Raw genomic sequence first — 22,941 nt, 5'->3', positions numbered from 1 at the left:
ACCAGAAATGGTCCGAAAAGTGAAGGCCCTATTTGATCGAAATCCCCATTCTAGTGGTAAGAAACTTCCTCGTGAGTTGAACAGGTCGCGAGATCGGATGCAAAACATATTGAAAACAAGTATATACAGCAGTAAGTTCAGCCGGGCCGAATCTTACATACCCACCACCATGAATCGAATACAATAGTTTCCTTTGAAAACTCTTCGTCGTTGCGGGTTATTTGATAATATATAGGAATTCAGTGGGTTTGATTACAGATATTGTTCCCAAGAAGATTAATTCCTGAAGATAAATTTAAAGATTCTATTTTTAAAGACTAGATCAGATTCTGGATTTATAAGAACCATTTTTATTTGAGTTTTAGAGGAGTCATACACATCTCGTATAAGTGTGCAAGAAAAAGATTAAATAACGCCTTTAGATGAAATCTAAAATCTGTAGATCTGTAGACCCCCAATATTCAAATGATTACGAGAAGTAAAATCTGGAAATTTTAATTTCAGTTTCAAGAAATTTTCATGATTAGTGCGCCTTCAATACCATCCATAAGTGAAATCGGCCTTATCAAAAACTACGTTTTATATACGACCAAGGACTTAAAACGGAAGATCAGTCTATATGGGTGCTATGCCAAATACATGCACCGATACACACCAAATTCAGCACACATAATTGTGGTTCTGAAAACCCTACAGAATCTAGACCTCAAATCGGAGGGCGGGTTTATAAGGGGGGTATATCAAACTCTGTAACGACACACAATATATTCGGAACACCTACTTGTGGTCCTACAATATCTCTAGATTTTAAATGTCAAGCAAATCGGATAGAAAATACAGTTTCTAGACGCCCAAGAAGTAAACGCGGGATATCGGTCTATATGGGGGCTATACAAAACTATGGACCGATAGGCTCCATTTTCAGCACACCTGTTTCTGGTCCTTAAATACCTCTAGATTTCCAATTTCAGACAAATCGGATAAAATCTACGGTTTCTAGAAGTCCAAGAAGTAAACAATAGTTCGAGTAAACATAAGTTCGGCCAGGCCGAATCTTAACATATGTACCCTCTACCATGGAATGCATAGAAACTTGTAGTAAAAACTGTCATCCACAATCGAACTAATTGGGTTGCGGTAACACTTGCTGGTGGCAAGGTATCTTAAAACTTCTTAACACCGTCTTCTCAATTGTAAGTTTGTCCATACGGGGTATATATTAAACAAAAAAAAGAAAGACCGATTAAATACGTATATAATTCAGTTTGATAAATTTTCTATAGCACTAAAATTTTGAAAAATTTTTCTATAGAAATAAAATTTTCACAAAATTTTCTTAGAAATAAAATCTTGACAAAATTTTGTATGGTAATAAAATTTTGACAAAATTTTCTATAGGAATAAAATGTTGACAAAATTTTGCCTAGTAATAAAATTTTGACAAAATTTTGTATAGTAATAAAATTTTGATAAAATGTTCTATAGTAATAAAATTTTGACAAAATTTTCTATAGAAATAAAATTTTGGTAGATTATTTTGGGGATCGGCTACATATAACTATAGACCGATAGGGACCAATTTTGGCAGGGTTGTTAGCGGCCATATACTAGCGCAATGTACCAAATTTCACCACGTACCAAATTTCAACCGGATCGGATGAATTTTGCTCCTCCAAGAGCTCCGGATGTCAAATCTGGGGATCGGTTTAAATGGGGGTTATATAATTAAGATCGGTATGGACCAATTTTTAAATGGTCGTTAGAGACCATATACTAACACCACGTACCAAATTTCAACCGGATCGGGTGAATTTTGCTCCTCCAAGGGGCTCAGGAGGTCAAATCTGGGAATCGGTTTATATGGGGGCTACATATAATTATTTACCGATATGGACCAATTCCTGCATGGTTGTTATAGATCATATACTAACACCTCGTACCAAATTTCAAGCAAATCGGATGAATTTTGCTCATCCATGAGGCTCCGCAAGCCAAATCTGGGGATCGGTTTATATGGGGGCTATATATAATTATGGACCGATGTGGATCAGTTTTGGTATGGCTGTTAGAGGGCATATGCTAACACCATGTACCAAATTTCAGCCGGATCGAATGAAATTTGCTTCTCTTAGAGGCTCCGCAAGCTAAATCGGGGGATCGATTTATATGGGGGCTATATATAATTATGAACCGATGTGGACTAATTTTTGAATGGTTGTTAAAGACCATATGCTAACTCAATGTACCAAATTTCAGCCGGATCAGATGAAATTTGTTTCTCTTAGATGCTCCACAAACCAAATCTGGGGATCGGTTTATATGGGGGCTATATATAATTATGGACCGATATGGACCAATTTTTGCATGGTTGTTAGAGACTATATACGAATACCATGTATCAAACTTCAACCGGATCGGATGAATTTTGCTCCTCCAAGAGGCTCTGCAAGCCAAATCTGAGCGTCCGTTTATATGGGGGCTATACGTAAAAGTGGTCCGATATGGCCAATTTACAATACCATCCGACCTAAATCAATAACAACTACTTGTGCCAAGTTTCAAGTCGATAGCTTGTTTCGTACGGAAGGTAGCGTGATTTCAACAGACGGACGGACGAACGGACATGCTTAGATCGACTCAGAATTTCACCACGACCCAGAATATATATACTTTTTGGGGTCTTAGAGCAATATTTCGATGTGTTACAAACGGAATGACAAAGTTAGTATACCCCCCCCCCCATCCTATGGTGGAAGGTATAAAAATATGGGGGCTAAACCAAAACATGGACCGATACACAGCATTTTCGACACACCTATTTGTGGTCCTAAAATACCTCCAGATTTTCAATTTCAGACAAATCGGATAAAAACTACGGTTTCTAGAAGCCCAAGAAGTAAAATCGAGAGATCGGTCTATATGGGGGCTATACCAAAACATGGACGAATACACACAATTTTCGACACGCTTATTTGTGATCCTAAACTACCTCTAAATTTCCAATTTCTAACAAAAACTACGGTTTCCAGAAGCCCAAGAAGTAAAATCGGGAGATCGGTCTATATGGGGGCTATACCAAAACATGGACCGATACACACAATTTTCGACCTCCAGATTTTCAATTTCAGACGAATGTGGTAAAAAATTACGGTTTCTAGAAGCCCAAGAAGTAAAATAGGGAGATCAGTACCATTTTCGACACCTCCAGATTTGCAATTTCTAGAATCCCAAGAAAAAAATCGGGAGATCGGTCCAAAAAAAGGACGGATTCACACCATTTTCGGCACACCTATTTGTGATCCTAAAATACATCTAGATTTCTAATTTTAAGTACATCGAATAGAAACTACGGTTTCTAGAAGCCCAAGACCCCAAATCGGGGAATGGGTTTTTATGAGAGCTATATCAACACCTGGACCGAACTTGGCCTGTGTGCAGGCAAAAGACGAATCTGTGTCAAATTTCAGAACGATAGCGCCATTATTGAAGACTGAAGCGTGATTACAACAGACAGACAGACGGCCAGGCGGACATGCTTATATCGTCTTACAATTTCTCTCTGATCAAGAATATATATACTTTATATAGTTGAAAATCGATATTTCGATGTGGTACAAATGGATTCTATGGTGGTGGGCGTAAAAATGAGCTTGGACTAAAGCCATTGAAGTTCTAGAGCCCACTGATGGACAAAAAAGTTAGACTGTAATGGGCCACGGTGTTACGAGTACTTTTTCCGATGAGAAGCCACTCAAAGTTGAGCAGTTTGTAAACAAACAAAAGGATGGGTTTAGTTGCTAATAAGATCAACTGAAAATGGACACCTTCGAATGGTTACCATAAGTTAAATGCCGCCAGCAGTGATGAGTTGGACCGCCGATTGGCGTTCTCCTTTCTTATTCATCGACCCTGGTCAATATAAATATTCGGCATATTATAGGGAAAATTTCCTATAATATGCCGAAGTGAAGCCATTGCGGCCTCAGACCATGGACATTCCAAAACTTGCGCATTAACCAAGCTTGACATAAAATGAAAGTTCCTCGCTTTGTTTAATACAGGCCACCAAAATCTCCGGTGGTCTATCCATTGGACTTTTGCGCCTGGTGCATTGGCAATGGCCATATAATCCGATTCCTTTCAAATACTTAAAGAATCTTTTAAATATTGAGAAATGCCACCAGAATTACTGAGAGGGTATACTTCAACGCAGATTTTGTTTTGTGTTTTTGTCAAACTGGGATTGAACCCATGATCGTTTGTATACAAGGCGGGCACGCTTTGCTTGCACCACGGTGATGCATCTGCCCATAGTTTTGTTACACTCAGTTGCAGCTTGCACCACATGCTATTCTTCATTTATTCCAAGCCTATATAAAAATAGTCAAGTAAAATGTAAACCCTTTCGTTCTCATGGAAGGCCAACCTCTTATGTGTTGCTAAATTTCTATGTGCGAAGGACATCAAGAGCTCTCGTATATCTCATATGAGAGCTTTTGGCCACTTTTATGCTTTGTAGCAATTTACATATCCAGCTCGACTTTAGCACAGACTCACACGCACACACACATAACCAAACAGACACAAACACATAAAAAATACTTGTCCATACATAGCATGTGGGTAAATTATTTACATGATACAAAAACAAAAAGGACAAAGAGACAAACGTCCCTTGGTGGCTAGATGGATCCTTTTTGGTTAAAATTTTCTGCTAGTCTTAGTGGCGGTGACGGTAAACGTATAAACATTCATTTTACGAGCTCAGCCAACCTCGAACTATGAATGTTATGCCAGAGCTTTTCGTGGACCACATTGTCCTATGCTATGCTCTGGCATAAAGAGTTTGCTGTATTTCATTTTATTTTTGTTATTTTAATGAATATTAATATTATCGTAACATTTACACATACTTTACTAAAGTACTTTAAAGCCCTAATTATAGGCCATCTTGAAGCGGCAAAATATCTAAGTCGCCGTAACGAGTGCCCATTTTACCCTGGGGACCTTTTATTACTGCATCGCTGGGTCCAGGAATCTACTCCCTTTTGTTGGTATTGCCTTCACTAATTAGTGGATATGTGTTTATGGAGAAAGAGCCCTTCCTTACACAAACGAAGGACCGTAAAAACTGGGTCATACCCACTCCATGAGACATATAGCAGAGTTCCTTGTAGTTGCAAAGCATATCATTTATTTTGTGCCATATACACACATATGTATGTCAAGATCATGTTTCAAATTAGTTGTAGGTTATAAGGAGAGAACTTAAGCATTTGCATGACATTTAGGTCTTAAAACTTCATAAGATAATAATTTTAATTAAAAAATTTGTTTTCCTGTATTTTCAGTGGGAAATTAAATGAAGTTTGAGATACCACCAATTCCTACAGTGGGACAGTGGTGCACATTTGTTGTGTAAGACCAAAGCCTACACACAGAGAAGAGATTGTTTGGAAATCGGTTGAAGTAATGAAAATTATTTTTATACACTCCACCATAGGATGGGGGTATATTAACTTTGTCATTCCGTTTGTAACACATCGAAATATTGCTCTAAGACCCCATAAAGTATATATATTCTGGGTCGTGGTGAAATTCTGAGTCGATCTGAGCATGTCCGTCCGTCCGTCCGTCTGTTGAAATCACGCTAACTTCCGAACGAAACAAGCTATCGACTTGAAACTTGGCACAAGTAGTTGCTATTGATGTAGGTCGGATGGAATTGCAAATGGGGCATATCGGTCCACTTTTACGTATAGCCCCCATATAAACGGACCCCCAAATTTGGCTTGCGCTCAGAGAAGTACATTTCATCTGATCCGGCTGAAATTTGGTACAGGGCGTAAGTATATGGTCTCTAACAACCATGCAAAAATTGGTCCACATCGGTCCATAATTATATATAGCCCCCATATAAACCGATCCCTCGATTTGGTTTTCGGAGCTTCTAAGAGAAACAAATTTCATCCGATCCGGCTGAAATTTGGTACACGGTGTTCGCATATGGTCTCTAACAACTATGCAAAAATTGGCCCACATCGGTATATAATTATATATAGCCTCCATATAAACCGATCCCCTGATTTGGCTTACGGAGCCTCTAAGAGAAACAAATTTCATCTGATCCGGCTGAAATTTGGTACATGGTGTTGGTATATGGTCTCTAACAACCATGCAAAAATTGGTCCACATCGGTCCATAATTATATATAGCCCCCATATAAATCGATCCCCAGATTTGACCTCCGGAGCCTCGTGGAAGAGCAAAATTCAACCGATTCGGTTGGAATTTGGTATGTGGTGTTAATATATGGCCTCAAACACCCATGCAAAAATTGGTCCACATTGGTCCATAGTTATATATATAGCCCCCATATAAATCGATCCCCAGATTTGACCTCCGGAGCCTCGTGGAAGAGCAAAATTCAACCGATTCGGTTGGAATTTGGTATGTGGTGTTAATAAACGGCCTCAAATACCCATGCAAAAATTGATCGAAATCGGTCCATAATTATATATAGCCCCCATATAAACCGATCCACAGATTTGACCTCCGGAGCCCCTTGGAAGAGCAAAATTCATCCGATTCGGTTGAAATTTGGTACATGATATTTAACAACCATGCCGAAAGTGGTCCATATCAGTCCATAATCATATATAGCCCTCATATAAACCGATCCCGAGCCACTTGGAGGAGCAAATTTCATCCGAGCCATTTGAAATTTGGTACATTGTGCTAGTATATGGCCGTTAACAACCATGCCTAACTAGGTCCATATCGGTCTATAGTTAGATATAGCCCTCAGATAAATAGATCCCCAATCATACAAAAATTGGTCTATATCAAGTTCATAATTGTATATAGCCCACATATAAGCGACCCCATATTTCAATTCTGGCTCTCTACGTACCGTACAAAAGTCCATATCGATAATTATTTGTAGACTTCATCCTATACATACCTTTTTTGTCTAATATATACCACGTATGGACTAACTCACAATTTAGAAAACGATGTTAAGAAGTTTTAAGATACCACAACCAAATTAATTCGATTGTGGATGACAGTCTTTCGTAGAAGTTTCTACGCAATCCATGGTGGAGGGCATATAAGATTCGGCCTGGCCGAACTTACGGCCGTATATACTTGTTTTTTTCTCAAACTTTTTATTTGCAATCTATTTACAAAGAAATAATAAACAACATTGTATAAAACATTACAAATAACAGATATTTCAAGTTCTATTAAACTTAAAAATTAATAAAATTTTCTTTTTTTAACGTAATCTTATTTGAAATTATAATATCAAATACTATTATGGTGCTTATTTATGTAGGTTTAACAAGAATATTTTTGTTTTTTTTTCTAAATGGGAAGTCTAAAACATGAAGTCTTTTAAGACTTTTAATCTCATCATTATCATCTAAGAGTGTTATAGCTAAGATATTTGGATGGTAGCTAAGTCTATTGAGATACTTGGAACTGTATCTGCAAATTGCCTGCATAACTGTTGGCATATTTAAATCATTGAATCGTAGAATTTCTAACATACCATGGTGCTTTAACAATTGTTCTATGGGTCTTTGACTGAAATCTTTGCACGATTTCAATATGAGAGGTGCTGACTGTTCCCCAGAGCTGTATACCGTACGTCCATACGGGTTTTAAAATCGTTTTGTAGATCAAAATTTTGTTCTTTTAACTTAGTTTAGACTTTTCTCTAAGTAGCCAATAGGGTTTTTTCATTTTCAGATTTAATTGTGTTCGTTTAGTTGTTATATTTGGCAAACACATATAACAACTAAACGAACACAATTAAATCTGAAAATGAAACAACCCTATTGGCTACTTAGAGAAAAGTCTAAGCTTTCTATCAATATGTATTCCAAGATATTTAACGCTGTTCGCTCTAGGTATAAACACGCCATTTAATGAAAGGCGTGGACAATCTCCCAATCTCAAGGTATAGGTTACGTGCATGGATTTCTCAGCATTAGCTTTTATATTCCATTTAGTTAACCATTTCTGAATTTCTTCAAGTTGCGTTTGTACTAAACTTGAAGCTGCGGCACGTGAATGACTTGATGCTAAGATCAGGGTTGGCCTGTCACAAACTGTGACTTTTGTGACATACGTTTGCGACGGTATAATACGTATGTCGCAAAAGTCGTAAACCTACTGTAGAAAACCAAATTTTGAATAGAAGAAATCCTGAACATTTTTATACCCTCCACCATAGGATGGGGGTATATTAACTTTGTCATTCCGTTTGTAACACATCGAAATATTGCTCTAGGACCCCATAAAGTATATATATTCTGGGTCGTGGTGAAATTCTGAGTCGATCTAAGCATGTCCGTCCGTCCGTCCGTCTGTCCGTCTGTCCGTCTGTCCGGCTGTCCGTCCGTCTGTGGAAATCACGCTAACTTCCGAACGAAACAAGCTATCGACTTGAAACTTGGCACAAGTAGTTGTTATTGATGTAGGTCGGATGGTATTGAAAATGGGCCATATCGGACCACGTTTACGTATAGCCCCCATATAAACCTACCCCCAAATTTGGCTTGGGGAGCCTCCCGGAGCAGCAAAATTCATCCGATCCGGTTGAAATTTGGTACGTGGTCTAAGTGTACGGTCTCTAACAACCATGCAAAAATTGGTCCATATCGGTCCATAAATATATATAGCCCCCATATAAACCGATCCCCAGATTTGACCTCCGGAGCCTCTTGGAGGGGCAAAATTCATCCGATCCGATTGAAATTTGGTACCTGATGGTAGTATATGGTCTCTAACAACCATGCAAAAATTGGTCCATATCGGTCCATAATTATATATAGCCCCCATATAAACCGATCCCCAGATTTGACCTCCGGAGACTTTTGGAGGGGCAAAATTCATCCGATCCGGTTGAAATTTGGTACCTGATGTTAGTATACGGCCTCTAACAACCATGCAAAAAATGGTCCATATCGGTCCATAATTATATATTGCTCCCATATAAACCGATCCCCAGATTTGACCACTGGAGCCTCTTGGAGGAGCAAAATTCATCCGATCCGGTTGAAATTTAGTACGTGGTCTTAGTATATGGTATCTAACAACCGTGCAAAATTTGGTCCATATCGGTCCATAATTATATATAGCCCCCATATAAACCGATCCCCAGATTTGACCTCCGAAGCCTCTTGGAGGGGCAAAATTCATCCGATCCGGTTGAAATTTGGTACCTGATGTTAGTTTACGGCCTCTAATAACCATGCAAAAATTGGTCCATATCGGTCCATAATTATATATAGCCCCCATATAAACCGATCCCCAGATTTTACCTCCGGAGCCTCTTGGAAGAGTTGAAATTTGGTACATGGTGTTAGTATATGGTCTCTAACAACCATGCAAAAATTGGTCCATATCGGTCCATTTTTATATATAGTTCCCATATAAACCATCCCTAGAAAGTTTTGTCAAAATTTCATTTCTATAGAAAGTTTTGTCAAAAGTTTATTTCTATTCGAATGTTTGTCAAAATTTTATTTCCATAGAAAATTTTGTCAAAATTTTATTTCTATAGAAAATTTTGTAATCTACCAAAACTTTATTTCCATAGAAAATTTTGTCAAATTTTATTACTATAGAAAGTTTTGTTAAAATTTCATTTCTATAGAAAGTTTTGTTAAAAGTTTATTTCTATAGAAATGTTTGTCAAAATTTTATTTCTATAGAAAATTTTGTAAAAAATTTATTTCTGTAGAAAATTTTGTCAACATTTTATTTCTATACAAAATTTTGTCAAAATTTTATTTCTATACAAAATTTTGTCAACATTTTATTTCTATAGAAATTTTTGTCAAAATTGTATTGCTATAGAAAATTTTGTCAACATTTTTCTTCCATAGAAAATTTTGTCAACATTTTATTTCTATAGAAAATTTTGTCAAGTTTTTATTTCTATAGAAAATTTTGTCAAATTTTTATTTCTATAGAAAATTTTGTCAAAATTTTATTTCTATAGAAAATTTTGTCAAGGTTTCATTTCTATAGAAAATTTTGTCAAAATTTTATTTCTATAGAAAATTTTGTCAAACTAGATTATATACGTATTTAATCGGCCTTTTTTGTTTAATATATACCCCGTATGGGCTAACTTACAATTTAGAAGACAGTGTTAAAAAGTTTTACGATACCTTGCCATCGGCAAGTGTTATCGCAACCCAAGTAATTCGATTGTGGATGACAGCCTTTAGTAGAAGTTCCTACGCAATCCATGGTGGAGGGTACATAAGATTCGGCCTGGCCGAACTTACGGCCGTATATACTTGTTTAATTTAGTTTGACAGCATTTGCTGTGAGTTTCTGCAGAAATTTGTGAAAGTTTTCCCATGGTCAAGCCTATTTTCTTAGGTGGTATCGAAATTCCCGTTAGTGAGTGTGTAAAATACCTTGGAGTTATATTGGACAGGAGACTGAACTTAAAGCTAAGAAAGGACGAGGAAATCCACGGTTACCCTGTACTCGTGCAAAAAGCAATAGGGAAAATGTGGGGACTAAAACCGAAAATTGTGAACATTCCTAAGAATTGAAACTTCTTCGCACCTACCATCGTCTTGGATATCATCGAATTCGCTGCCTAGCCGACGCGACTAAAGTATTTTCAGTTTGCGACTTTTGTTACTTTTTCTACATTTACGACGCGTATGTGACGTTTACGACGTTTACAACTTTGCGACAGTCGCAAACCTAAAAAAGTTTGATACAGACCATCTCTGGCTAAGATAGCAGTATCATCTGCATATGTGGCTGTAGTAACATTATCGCTAAATGGCATATCTGATGTAAAAATCGTATGTAGTAGAGGCCCTAACACGCTGCCTTGTGGTAATGAAAATTCTGCATTTCCAATTAAATATCAATATACTATATTTACAATCACACGTGGGTCTTTACTACAGTGTTTCATCTATTTCAATGGATTTACGTTTGTGCTAGAAGACATACAGTTGCAGGAACTAAATGCGCCTATTTTGTAAATATTTGCCTGAATTCGGATGACACGACCTGCCGTAATTAATTATCGAAACTATCACTTAGTTATCAGCACTTACGGATGGTTTTCACAACCGAATATCATTTGAATTATTTTACAATTGTCATTTCTATTAAAATATTAATTTCATGTCGAAACAAGACGTATTTTATTGATTTCAAATTAAAACGGCAAAATTCTCAGGAGCGGCAATTTTTTTAAATCTTCTAAGCATCTACCAAATTATCTGAAGAACTCGGGAGGAAATAGATTGAATCAGAATCAATGGTCAAGAAGTCAAATATGCAGGGAAATCAAGATAAGATGAAAAAATTACCTCTGTAATTCTACAAGCAAAAACCGTAAAGATTGGATACACCAGGTATGTAGGTCCAGATTACCTTATATGTTCCGAAACGGATTGGGATATATCCCAATTTTTAATTCAATATGTTTGTAATTGCTATTACATGGGAAAACGACCTTTGTGCTCCGAAGTACCAGTTTAATGTACCAATCGACACAGTTTCGACAGGTATTTATCCCTAACATCGTCTAGTCTTCAATTGATCAATTAACCACAACTTTTTTCTTTTAATTTAGTAAAATACTGACCAGAGAGGTTGATAACTGAAATACATGGTTGACAAAAGAAATGTGATCTTTCTCGATAGCCGAATTTCAAATTTTACTTCTGAACCATTTAAACCGACATTTTTACGTTAAGATTATGGCAAGTATCAACATGTCATGTCCACCAATGGGGTGGTCTTTAAATATTTGTAAACTGCAACAGCGCCAATAGTACCGATTTTCACCATTTTGCGTCCATATCATTTAAATAGGTGCACATGTTCTTGATTTTTGCCGCTTAGGATGATTTCCAATTCATAGCGAATGGTATACGAGCTGATTTATAACGAACATAATCGTGCAATTTTCATGATTTGATATCAAATATATTGTTTTTAGATTTATACTATACATATATTTAAATAAAATAAAATATCATATTTGATTGGGAAGGAATTGGTTTTTAAATCAGTCAGAAGTAATATTAAGGTCGGGCAACAGAACCGAATGATGAAGGTAGTAGAGGTGTGCACGTGAGTAATAGTTTACTCACGCTCACGCACACTGTTTAATTGTTAGGCTACAGGGGGTGTCGGTGGAGAAGGTGAAGAAATAAGTGGACACCAATTCCTGGAGTAAGTGGACTGTATGTGGGGTTGATGGGACAACAGATGGGTTACCTTAATAAAACAAGAGAATTGTGGATATTAGATTACTGTCATAATTTCTCTAGTACGAGAAATGATGACTCCACAATTAAACCGCCAAGACAAGAGAATGAGAAAATACATATATTTTAGAATTTGAAGATTTGGAGTTTATTAGAGATTGTGCTCACCGTTCCAGACGTGGGAAAGAATTGAAAGAAAGTAAATCTCTAAGCTTACCAAGAAACTTAAGCGCTATTACATACATTAACCATGATTATAACATAATTCACAATAAACATTTTGATTAATTAGTAATAGTGATGAGAGCATTGATTTTAAGCTTATGTGCGGTATAATTCACAATAATTCAGTAAGTTAAATTCAAATGTATCTATATAAACTCAAATGTATCTTTATATTATGAATAAGTCTAAACTTGAGTTTAGACATGCTCCCCCACGACTTCACTTAGGGGAAGTACAAAGTACGGTCGCTAATGCACGTATAGCTTCGGAAAGAATTTTTTGGTTAGAGGTTTGTTGACTGGAGCTATCGGAAGTATTGTTGTTGTTAGTGTTGTTGGTACCTTTGGTTTGAGGTGGTTGTTCCTTAGTGGTATTGTTCGACGATCTACGTTTGCGTTCGGTGTAATTTGGATGTAATAATGTGTTGTGCGGCCTTCCACACTTCTTACACATGTTTTTAGATCGGCAGTCACGAAAGCGGTGGCTTCTTGCCAGGCAGTTAACGCAATAGACCTCCCGTAGAACCCATATATTACGCTGCTTAGGGGTCATTTTTAAAAATCGTGGGCAAACTTTAAGCGCGTGGAATTTATTACAGAGCTTGCATTTGTAAACATTTGGTGATCGCTGCTGGTGAGATCTGAAATGTATGATATGAGGTTAATGAGTGGAAATGTTAGTGATGAATAGTTTGAGATGATGTGCAAGACATTATTCGGGCTGAGTATCTTCAATGGTATTACAGAAGGGTAGATAGCACAACTTTGCTATTGGCCGAGATATAATACCTGTTGCTATACGTATATCAGCAACTCGTACATTCGAATCTGATCCGGAGTAGGTTTTCACTATTCGCCCCAAAAGCCACTCATAGGGTGGAAGCAAGTCATCCATTACAACTACTAAGTCGTCGACCTTTAAGTTCGATATGGAAGATTTCCATTTGTATCGCTTGTGCATTGATCTTAAATATTCTTCTTTCCATCTCAGGGCAAACTGATGATGGAGTGCTTTTAACTTGGTCCATCTGTTAATTATTGATAATTTCTGAGCTGTAGGTTCCGGGAAAGCTAATATGGGAGATCCTCTCAAAAAGTGGCCTGGGGTTAAGGCCGTGAGATCTGCTGGATCTTCTGTCATAGCCGAAATAGGCCGAGAGTTCAAAACTCCTTCTATTCGGGCCAAAATAGTTGAAAATTCCTCAAATGTAAATCTATGAGCACCAGATACTTTCTTTAAATGGATTTTAAAACTTTTAACGGCGGCTTCCCATAGACCGCCCATATGAGGCGCATGGGGAGGAATAAATTTCCATTCAAAGCCATGAGCCGCATACTTCTGTGAAATATCAGAGGACGATATTTGTAGAAACTGTGTAAAATCACGAAGGAGAGTTCTACTAGCTCCAACAAAGTTGCGACCATTGTCCGAGAATATTCTACATGGGAGCCCTCGCCTCCCGACGAAACGGACAAACGCAGCCTCAAACGCTGCAGACGACAAATCGCTACATGCTTCTAAATGGACTGCCTTCGTACTGAAGCACACAAATACGCAGGCATATCCTTTCGTAATGGGAGCTTTTCTGAGAGTGGAGCTTTTCAATTCAAAGGGGCCCGCAAAATCAATACCTGAGACTTGGAATGGTGGTGAGAAAGTACACCTCTCGGGTGGCAAAGGAGCCATTATTTGTGAACTGGCCCTATGTTTGTATATAACACAAATCTTACATTTGTGTATGACACCCTTTACGCGAGCTTTTAGGCGGGAAATGTAGAACTCCGTTTGCACAAATCTACACATTAAATTACATTCTCCATGGGCCAGGAAGACATGTAAATGGGATAAATAAAGTCGACAAAAATGGGAATTTCCAGGTAGTATTATCGGGTATCTTTCCTTGTACGGAAGGGATGAGTTAGATAAGCGACCATTTGCTCTAATGATTTGGTTCGAGTCCAAAAAGGGGTTCAGAGTTTGTAAACTGCTCTTATTAGAGAGAGTACTACGTTTCCTCAAATTTTCGTATTCGCAATTATAATATTGCTTTTGAGCCAGAGATATTAGACGAAACTTGACGAATTGGATCTCATTTTGAGAGAGATTCGTAGTTTGAACCATTTGACTATTTTTCCATTGAGGATGGGAATTGTTGAAGAAACGGAAAATGTATGCAATCACACGTAATGCTCTCGAATATGAAGAAAATCGAGACATTACATCGATTGATTCAGTGCTAACTTGATGGAATGTAACAATTTTCGTTGCTAATTCTGGAATAACTGGGTTTTTCGATGGCCAAGTCGATTCAGGATTAGTGAGCCATGATGGACCATTCCACCAAAGCGTGTTGGGAACGAGATCTCGAGGCTTAGATCCTCTAGTCCCAAGATCGGCAGGGTTGTCATGTGTAGACACGTATCTCCATTTAGCATTGGGAACAAGTTCGTGTATTTGAGACGTGCGATTTGCAACGTATGTCTCCCACGAGTATGGTGGTTTGGACAACCAACCTAACACAATGGACGCATCTGACCAGAGTGTAATCGAGTCAATGTTATCGTCAAATATTTGCGTCACATATTTCACGAGGTGGGCCAATAACAATGCTCCATTTAACTCTAAACGAGGTAACGAGACATGTTTTAGAGGCGCCACTTTACTTTTTGCTACGAATAGCTGAGAGAAGACAGTAGGAGTCGATGTCTGACAACGGAGATAGACACAGGCACAATACGCCCCCTTGGAGGCATCACAGAAGCCGTGGATTTGAACTTTATCGTCAGGCATATATTGAATCCAACGTGGTATTTCTATAATTTTTATCTGCGTTAAATCATTCAATAAATTATTCCAAATATGCAGGGAATCAGGAGATATGTCATCATCCCAACTTTTAGTCTCAAGCCAAAGTTGTTGCATAAATATTTTAGCCCTAATTACCACAGGAGTTATCCATCCTGCAGGATCGAAGAGTTGAGCCACCTGAGAAAGTATTTGACGCTTTGTGGCAGAGTCATGAGTTTGGGTCGGAAGGGCAGAGTATGTGAATTTGTCGCTTAATGCATTCCACTTTATCCCAAGAGTTTTTGTGGAACTAGTTTCCGAGAAGCGTAATAAATCCAAATCGTACAAATCTTCTGGAGGAAGGTGAACCAGCAATTTGGGATCATTTGCAGTTATTTTCTTTAAAGGAAAACCTGCAGTCTTGAGTACTGAGATAAGTGCTTTCTGAGACTTAATAGTTTCTTCGATTGTAAATCCACCAGACAAGATATCATCGACATAAGTTTCTCGTCTAATAATATCAGAAACTTGAGGGAATTGCTGTTCACAATCGGAAGCGAGTTGTAATAAAGTGCGTATAGCGAGGAAGGGCGCGCAGCTAATGCCAAATGTCACAGTGTTCAGTTGGTAATCCTTAACTGGGCCCTTTGGATCTTTTTGAAACAAAATCCTTTGATACGCTCTGTCATCGGGATGTATCTTGATCTGACGATACATTTTTTGTATGTCTCCACTATACACGTATTTATACTTTCTCCAATTTAGTATCGTAGAAATTAGATCACTTTGGAGCGTGGGACCAGTATAGAGTACATCATTAAGAGAGACTCCCGAATTGGATTTACGGGATGCGTTAAAAACTATACGCACTTTGGTGGATTTATGCTCAGGGCGTACCACCGCGTGGTGTGGGAGGTAAAATGAGAAATATTTACCTTGGGACGATATCTCTTGAGAAGAAGACTCCTCCATATGATTTAACGAGATATATTCTTTAAGTACCGCGTTATATTGATCCTGAAGATTGGGATCTTTTGATAAAGCCCTCTCCATTCTAGTATATTGTCCTAGGGAAATAAATCTTGATGAACCAAGATAAAGAGTTTCTGGGAATTCTCTTTTAAACGGGAGCCTCACTACATAGCGGCCATCCGCATCACGAGTAGTTGTTGTGGCGTAAAGATCTTGGCAAAATTTATCCGAATCAGAAATCTCTGGGTGTGATGGGATTTCTTCAATCTCCCAAAACTTCCGAAGGACACCACTGAGAGCATCCGATTCACAAGGGACTACCTTAGTGGTAAATGCATGGATTGCTTCAGTCGGCATTGGCCCACTGAGAACCCATCCAAAAATGGTGTTGTAAGCAGATGCGAAACCATAAACATTTTTCTTGATACCGTCAAGATTAACGAAACGCTCAGAGTCGTTGCCAAGTATTAGATCGATATTGGATGATATATTGAAGTCTGGATCCGCTAAGTCGAGGCTTAGGAGAGCAGAATGATCGGAAACTTGAAAAGAGACAGCGGGTAATTTTCTAGTAACCTTTGGGAGTATGATCGCGTTAATTGAAAACCGGACATTGTGTTTCTGGGCATATAAATGTAGCTCGCATTCTTTATCTGCGATTTGAGTTACTCCTCCGATTCCACCAATTTCAAATCGAGATTTACGGTAAGGAATTTGTAATCGATTTCTAATTTTTTCCGATAAAAAGGTTCTTTGAGATCCAGAGTCAATTAAGGCTCTTATCGTAAAGAGCTCACCTCTATGCTCAATTTGAACCAATGCGGTCCTTAACAAAATTGTTTCACTATTTTGTGAAAAATTTGCGTCAACACGCGCGTAGGCCTCCTTTGAAGTAGAAGGAACAGGTTGTTCGGGTAGTCGTTGGGAATCCTGACTAATAAATTTATTAGCGCCAGATGTTCGAGAAGTTTGGGAGTCACTGTTCAAGTTTTTGCCATTATCTAAATGCAGCAGAGAATGATGCTGTTTCTTGCATGTGAGGCACACGCGTTTGCTCTTACATTTAGATTTCGAATGAGCTGCAGATAGGCAGTTATTGCAGAGTTTCTGCTTAAACACAAAATCGATGCGTTCTTGAACAGAAAATTTTCGGAAATCAGGACAAACCCGGATATTATGATCTGAGTTGCACAACTGGCAGGAATAAGAAGAGAGCCTTTCTTGAGATGTGTACGTTTGCACTTTGTTTGGATTTTGTGACGAATATTTTGGGTATATCTCGTTGGGAATTTTGGAATTTCGGAAACTTGATATGCGTTCTACAACCTCGAATCGGTTGATTAGAAACTCATCCATTTGGGACCAACTTGGTAGCTCACGATGGGATTTGAGAGATTGTTCCCATTGAGAAATAGTTTCCTCGGGAAGCTTAGTAGATATTAAATAAATCAGAATGGGATCCCAAGTTTCAACCTTAACGCTGAGGGAACTTAATGTACTCAGACAATCCTTTACAGTCGAGTGTATCCTTTGCAAGGATTCACTATCCTCAGATTTCGCTACGGGAATACCGAACAGTATTTTTAGTTGGTTGTCTACTAAAACTCGCTTGTTTTCATACCGAGTTTTCAAAGCATTCCAAGCTAACGCTTTACTATAGCGCCCGCACTTCCTCGAGTTTTATTCCTTAAATGATAGAGCTTTTGTGCGGGTGTGAGCTTCGGGTGATTTACGTACACGGCCGTGAACATGTCACGAAAAGATGGCCATTCTTCGTAACTACCCTTAAAAATCTCTGTGTCACAGGGAGGGACCTTTATACAGACTTCGGACGTATTAACATTCTGGGTTTCTGAGATCCTGTAAGGGTTAAGAGTTAGACGTGCTGTCCTGCGAGGTGCAGTATTAATTGATATCCTTAAGATATCTGAAATTTGAGCTCGTGTTTCATAATAAGCCTCAGAGCAAATGTTGAAGTTAACTTTTGCATTCTGTTTTAACTCATTAGAAACAATAGATTCGGAACACAGCATCAAGTTTTCATATTCACCTTGAACCTTTCCCCATCTCCCTTCTAAGTCATCCAGTTTGACTTCCAGAAGAGAGTCGGTTTGATCCGCGATATCTAAACTCTCAAAATTCGAACAGAACTCTGTTACTTGATTGCAAATAAAAGCAAATTTTTCATAAATAGGTGGCGGCATGACAGTATTTTCATTTGCCATACAGCCATCTATATCTTTGGGATTTGTCATGTCTAGATACAAGATAACAGAGAGTATGAATTTCCCTCTTATAAGAAGCACCGTAAAGAGTCACAATGGCAAATGTACGATGAATTTCAAATTTACAATATCTTCAAATGAAACCTCAATAGATCGGTAACTTAGGTATTTCTTTTCTTTCAAATGACAAATATGTAAGTTTTTTATCACCTTTAATCCAAAGGGTATTGTAAAAACTCTAAAAGTTGGTAGGTGAAGTAAACTAGTCACTTATAACCAGCAGGCGGAAAACTTCATAACCCGTTTTATTTCCAAATAATTGCAAGGGCTTTCACGAATAAAAAAAGAGTACGTTGGTTGACAGAAATAGAAAATGCGTGAAAATGTTTGAACCTTAGATATGCTAAGTGAAATTATCTTACACTTTCGAATTGCTATACATCAGTTGAAATGTCTAGCTATTGGTTAATTGTAAACCGGACGAAAGTTTGTGTGTAATGAGTCAGAACATAATTGCTACACATCAGTTGGGAATGTATAGCTCGTAGGTTGATTGTAAACCCGACTTTGGAAATTTGACTGCTACATTTAAGAACACAAATGTAACTACAGGTCGTTTTGAAACCTGACCGACTGAGACGGTTTTTAAATAAATATACGAAAGAGCTCTTTTTTGGTAATTGTACAATAGCCGAAAGACAGAATTTAATAACAATTTCACTTCAAATCTCGACCATGACCACGCATAGCATACAACTTGTTAAATGTTCACAGTATCACTTTATAAATTCCGGAACCCATAAATATCCACGATAGAGCACAATTACTTTCTTTTCGATGAATTTAAAAACAAACGAATCGAGTGGATTTAAAAAACAAAATCGAGTGATTTTAAAAAACAAAAGAATGATATGTATATGGAAATAAAATGATGAATCAGATAGAAATAGAAAATAGATATATATGGAAATATAATTATGAATTAGGGTTAGTTAATTCGTTGTTAGTTCAAATTTATCATTATTTCAAAATGCTTTTGATAGAATATTCTGTTTTTATCTGCATCAATTGCCAGATTCAACTCAGAATGTATGAATGTAATTTCCAATAAATTATTTCTCTTTCATGAGAAACGATTTTTTATATATTTCAGTTTCGCCATATGAATATGAATAGACTCTCCATTCGTTCCATGGATATAATAAGTTATTCTTCTGCATGTAGTTTTTAATAATTTTGTGATTTTGTTTTGTCCTCAAAATTCAGGTTACCCAACACTGTGTGCAAGATGTGGTAACGAAACACTGTTCGGTATACCAGATTTAGATGTGGTGAGAGAATACTTGAGAGAGATAGTGATGCAGTATAACAGTTTGAGTTTGTATGTGTGTATTGGAATAGTATCTGCGAGAGTGTTTTCTTCTCTTAGGCTTTATGCACAGTGTTCAGATAAAACCAATAATATGGGTTAGTTTTAAACTTGGTTATCTACTTTGGGTTATAAAATACACTAATAATTTTACCTGAGCTTTGAGATGCTGGTCTATAGATTTTATTTGGTTTTGTTGATTTATTATTATGGCGCGACCCGAAACCCGAGTTATTAATTTATATTTTACACAGTTAATCTGAATTGTTTCTACAAATTTTATTTCACCACAATAAATTTTACGCTATAATAAAATATATTAACGATGCTTTAATATCTTGTTATACACTAAATAATTTTGTTGTTCTCGCTTTACTTTATTTCACTTTGCATTGAATGTTTTTAATTTTATGTCTCTGCCACATCACCTTTTCTGCTTTAGGCAAAATCTCTTCTCTACCTATATCACTCTCTTTAAGACGAAGTGATGATAACTATTTGGGCGAATATGAATTTAATTTTAAGCGGGCAAAAGAAAATGAGATGAAACAATGTAAGACGAAATTGTATAAAATAATCGAAAGGGAAAATGTAAAAGAAACAAAGTAAATTAATGTAATACCCCAGTTGCAAATAACGGTAATTCCAGTTACCCAAAGGGAATGCAAATTCTTGTGTATAAAATAAAATTGGCTTGATTCAATATATACATATATTTTTGTAACGGTGCTTTAACTATTTTCCTTTTACACGTTTTCCTGCCGATATAATTTCATAAAATTTTTTACCACGTGCATGCAAATTTAACGAAACCAATAACAAAAGTCATGCTAAATTCAGAGATCTCTGTGCAATTTTGGGGGCAAATTAGATTTCTTGTCGTATAAATCAATTTTAACGAGATATACAAATTCAGGCTATTTTAGCCCAATTTCTCCCGTTTTTTTCTTTTTTGAGTAATTTAGTCGAATTTGTAGGCACAGAGTATTTTTTCTTCGTGTGTAGACGTAGATTAAATTTTTTGTTTTCACAGCAACATTTTTTAGGGGAAATTTGTCATCTTCCATAGGAAGTTGTCAAGGAAATGTGCTATTGTAGGCCGAGTTTCTTTGTTGACAGAATGAACTTTATGTGAAAAAGAGCAATTTTTGGACTGCTAAAGATTCCTTTTTTTGAAATTGTTTAAATAAAAGTTAAAGTTTTAGGGGTAAACATGCAATTTTGGAATCTCCGTATTCCGTAGAAAATTTTAGTCCTAGGCTAGAACTTTGAGAATTTTCTTTATAATTTAGAAAGAAAATTGTATTTAGAACATAGCTGAAATTTTGTAAATTCCTCGATACCTTTATTAATTCTGATTTATCATTTCCACAAATTTATAAGTTATTTTTCTCACATAATATACATGCAAAGTTCCGTTTTGTTTAATTTATTTAATTTTACTTTTAACTTCACACGATTTTTTTTCCCGAAATTACGTCCATAAATTAATGTAACACTTATACTTTTTTTGTTTTTTAAATATTTGCGCGACGAACGATTACCTTGCGTTTAATTAATCTTTACGGACCGGCGTCTCAAACAAACTAATGAGGAAGATCTTGATCTACTTATGTATTACCTTCTATTCTCGTTTGCAGTTACTACTCTTTTCTGGTTTGAGAATCCGGCTCGAAGGACCATGTTTAATTGTTAGGCTACAGGGGGTGTCGGTGGAGAAGGTGAAGAAATAAGTGGACACCAATTCCTGGAGTAAGTGGACTGTATGTGGGGTTGATGGGACAACAGATGGGTTACCTTAATAAAACAAGAGAATTGTGGATATTAGATGACTGTCATAATTTCTCTAGTACGAGAAATGATGACTCCACAATTAAACCGCCAAGACAAGAGAATGAGAAAATACATATATTTTAGAATTTGAAGATTTGGAGTTTATTAGAGATTGTGCTCACCGTTCCAGACGTGGGAAAGAATTGAAAGAAAGTAAATCTCTAAGCTTACCAAGAAACTTAAGCGCTATTACATACATTAACCATGATTATAACATAATTCACAATAAACATTTTGATTAATTAGTAATAGTGATGAGAGCATTGATTTTAAGCTTATGTGCGGTATAATTCACAATAATTCAGTAAGTTAAATTCAAATGTATCTATATAAACTCAAATGTATCTTTATATTATGAATAAGTCTAAACTTGAGTTTAGACACACACTCACGCACGATATTTTTTGGTAGGGCTCACGCACACTCACGCACACTCACGTACGAAAACGTCGTGACTCACGAAAAATACCGTGACTCACGAATAATTTTATGATTAATTTACCTTACCGAAGTGTCTGAAAACATGAGCATTATTAAAATCGAGAGTGTTAGTAAACTTTTAACATCTCAGGTGTCACTAAAATTGTAATTGAATTTAACTCTGAAGCGTTTTATGTTGGTGAGTAGGAATATTTTCGTGAGTGTAATTCGTTACTCACGCACACTCACGAAGATATTATTTTCGTGACTCACGCTCACGCACACTCACGCTGTTGTCATGAGCGTGACTCACGACTCACGCACGAATCACGAAAATTTTCGTGTGTCACGACAATTTCGTGTCACGTGCTTGTTTCGTTCGGAAGTTAGCGTGATTTAAACAGATGGACGGGCGTACTAAGACATAATAACGTAACGTGCAGAACAAAAAACAGGTACATTTTTTCAATTACACTTTCCTTTTTTGTGTTCACATAAAACCACGTGCCACTTCTGAATAAATAAATTAACACAAAACACAGTAAATCCGTATTCTCCGTTCATTCCAAGAAACAATCAACACACGACTGACGCGCAAAATGAAAATCGTGTATACCTGCTCAATGTTTTTATAAAATTCTTTTCGCTGCAAATGTAAATGGTCTTTATTGCCATGTAATGGTTGTAGACATGTCTATACTTAATCTATACAAATACTTTTTTTGTTCCTCTAAAAAAGTAAAAAAATTGAATGGTCATGTACATGATTTTCCCGACCATTTAATGGTCTCAAATTCTATCATTTAATTGATAGGACATGTTTGCGATATTTGAGAACCAT

General features: G+C 36.9%; 1 long non-coding RNA gene across 1 annotated transcript; it reads right to left on the bottom strand.

The window, feature by feature from the left end:
• Nucleotides 1-12,183: 12,183 nt before the first annotated feature.
• LOC142234926 (uncharacterized) lies at nt 12,184-20,335 on the bottom strand. Its single transcript, XR_012721747.1, has 3 exons — nt 20,002-20,335; nt 12,438-13,134; nt 12,184-12,279 (listed from the first exon to the last, which is right to left on the bottom strand). It is a non-coding gene; the product is annotated as an uncharacterized LOC142234926 (long non-coding RNA).
• Between the last annotated feature and the right edge of the window lie 2,606 nt (nt 20,336-22,941).

This window comes from Haematobia irritans, chromosome 4 (assembly GCF_050003625.1).
Source record: "Haematobia irritans isolate KBUSLIRL chromosome 4, ASM5000362v1, whole genome shotgun sequence".
Taxonomy (NCBI): Eukaryota; Metazoa; Arthropoda; class Insecta; order Diptera; family Muscidae; genus Haematobia; species Haematobia irritans.
This window is presented reverse-complemented; position numbering and strand designations above follow the sequence as displayed.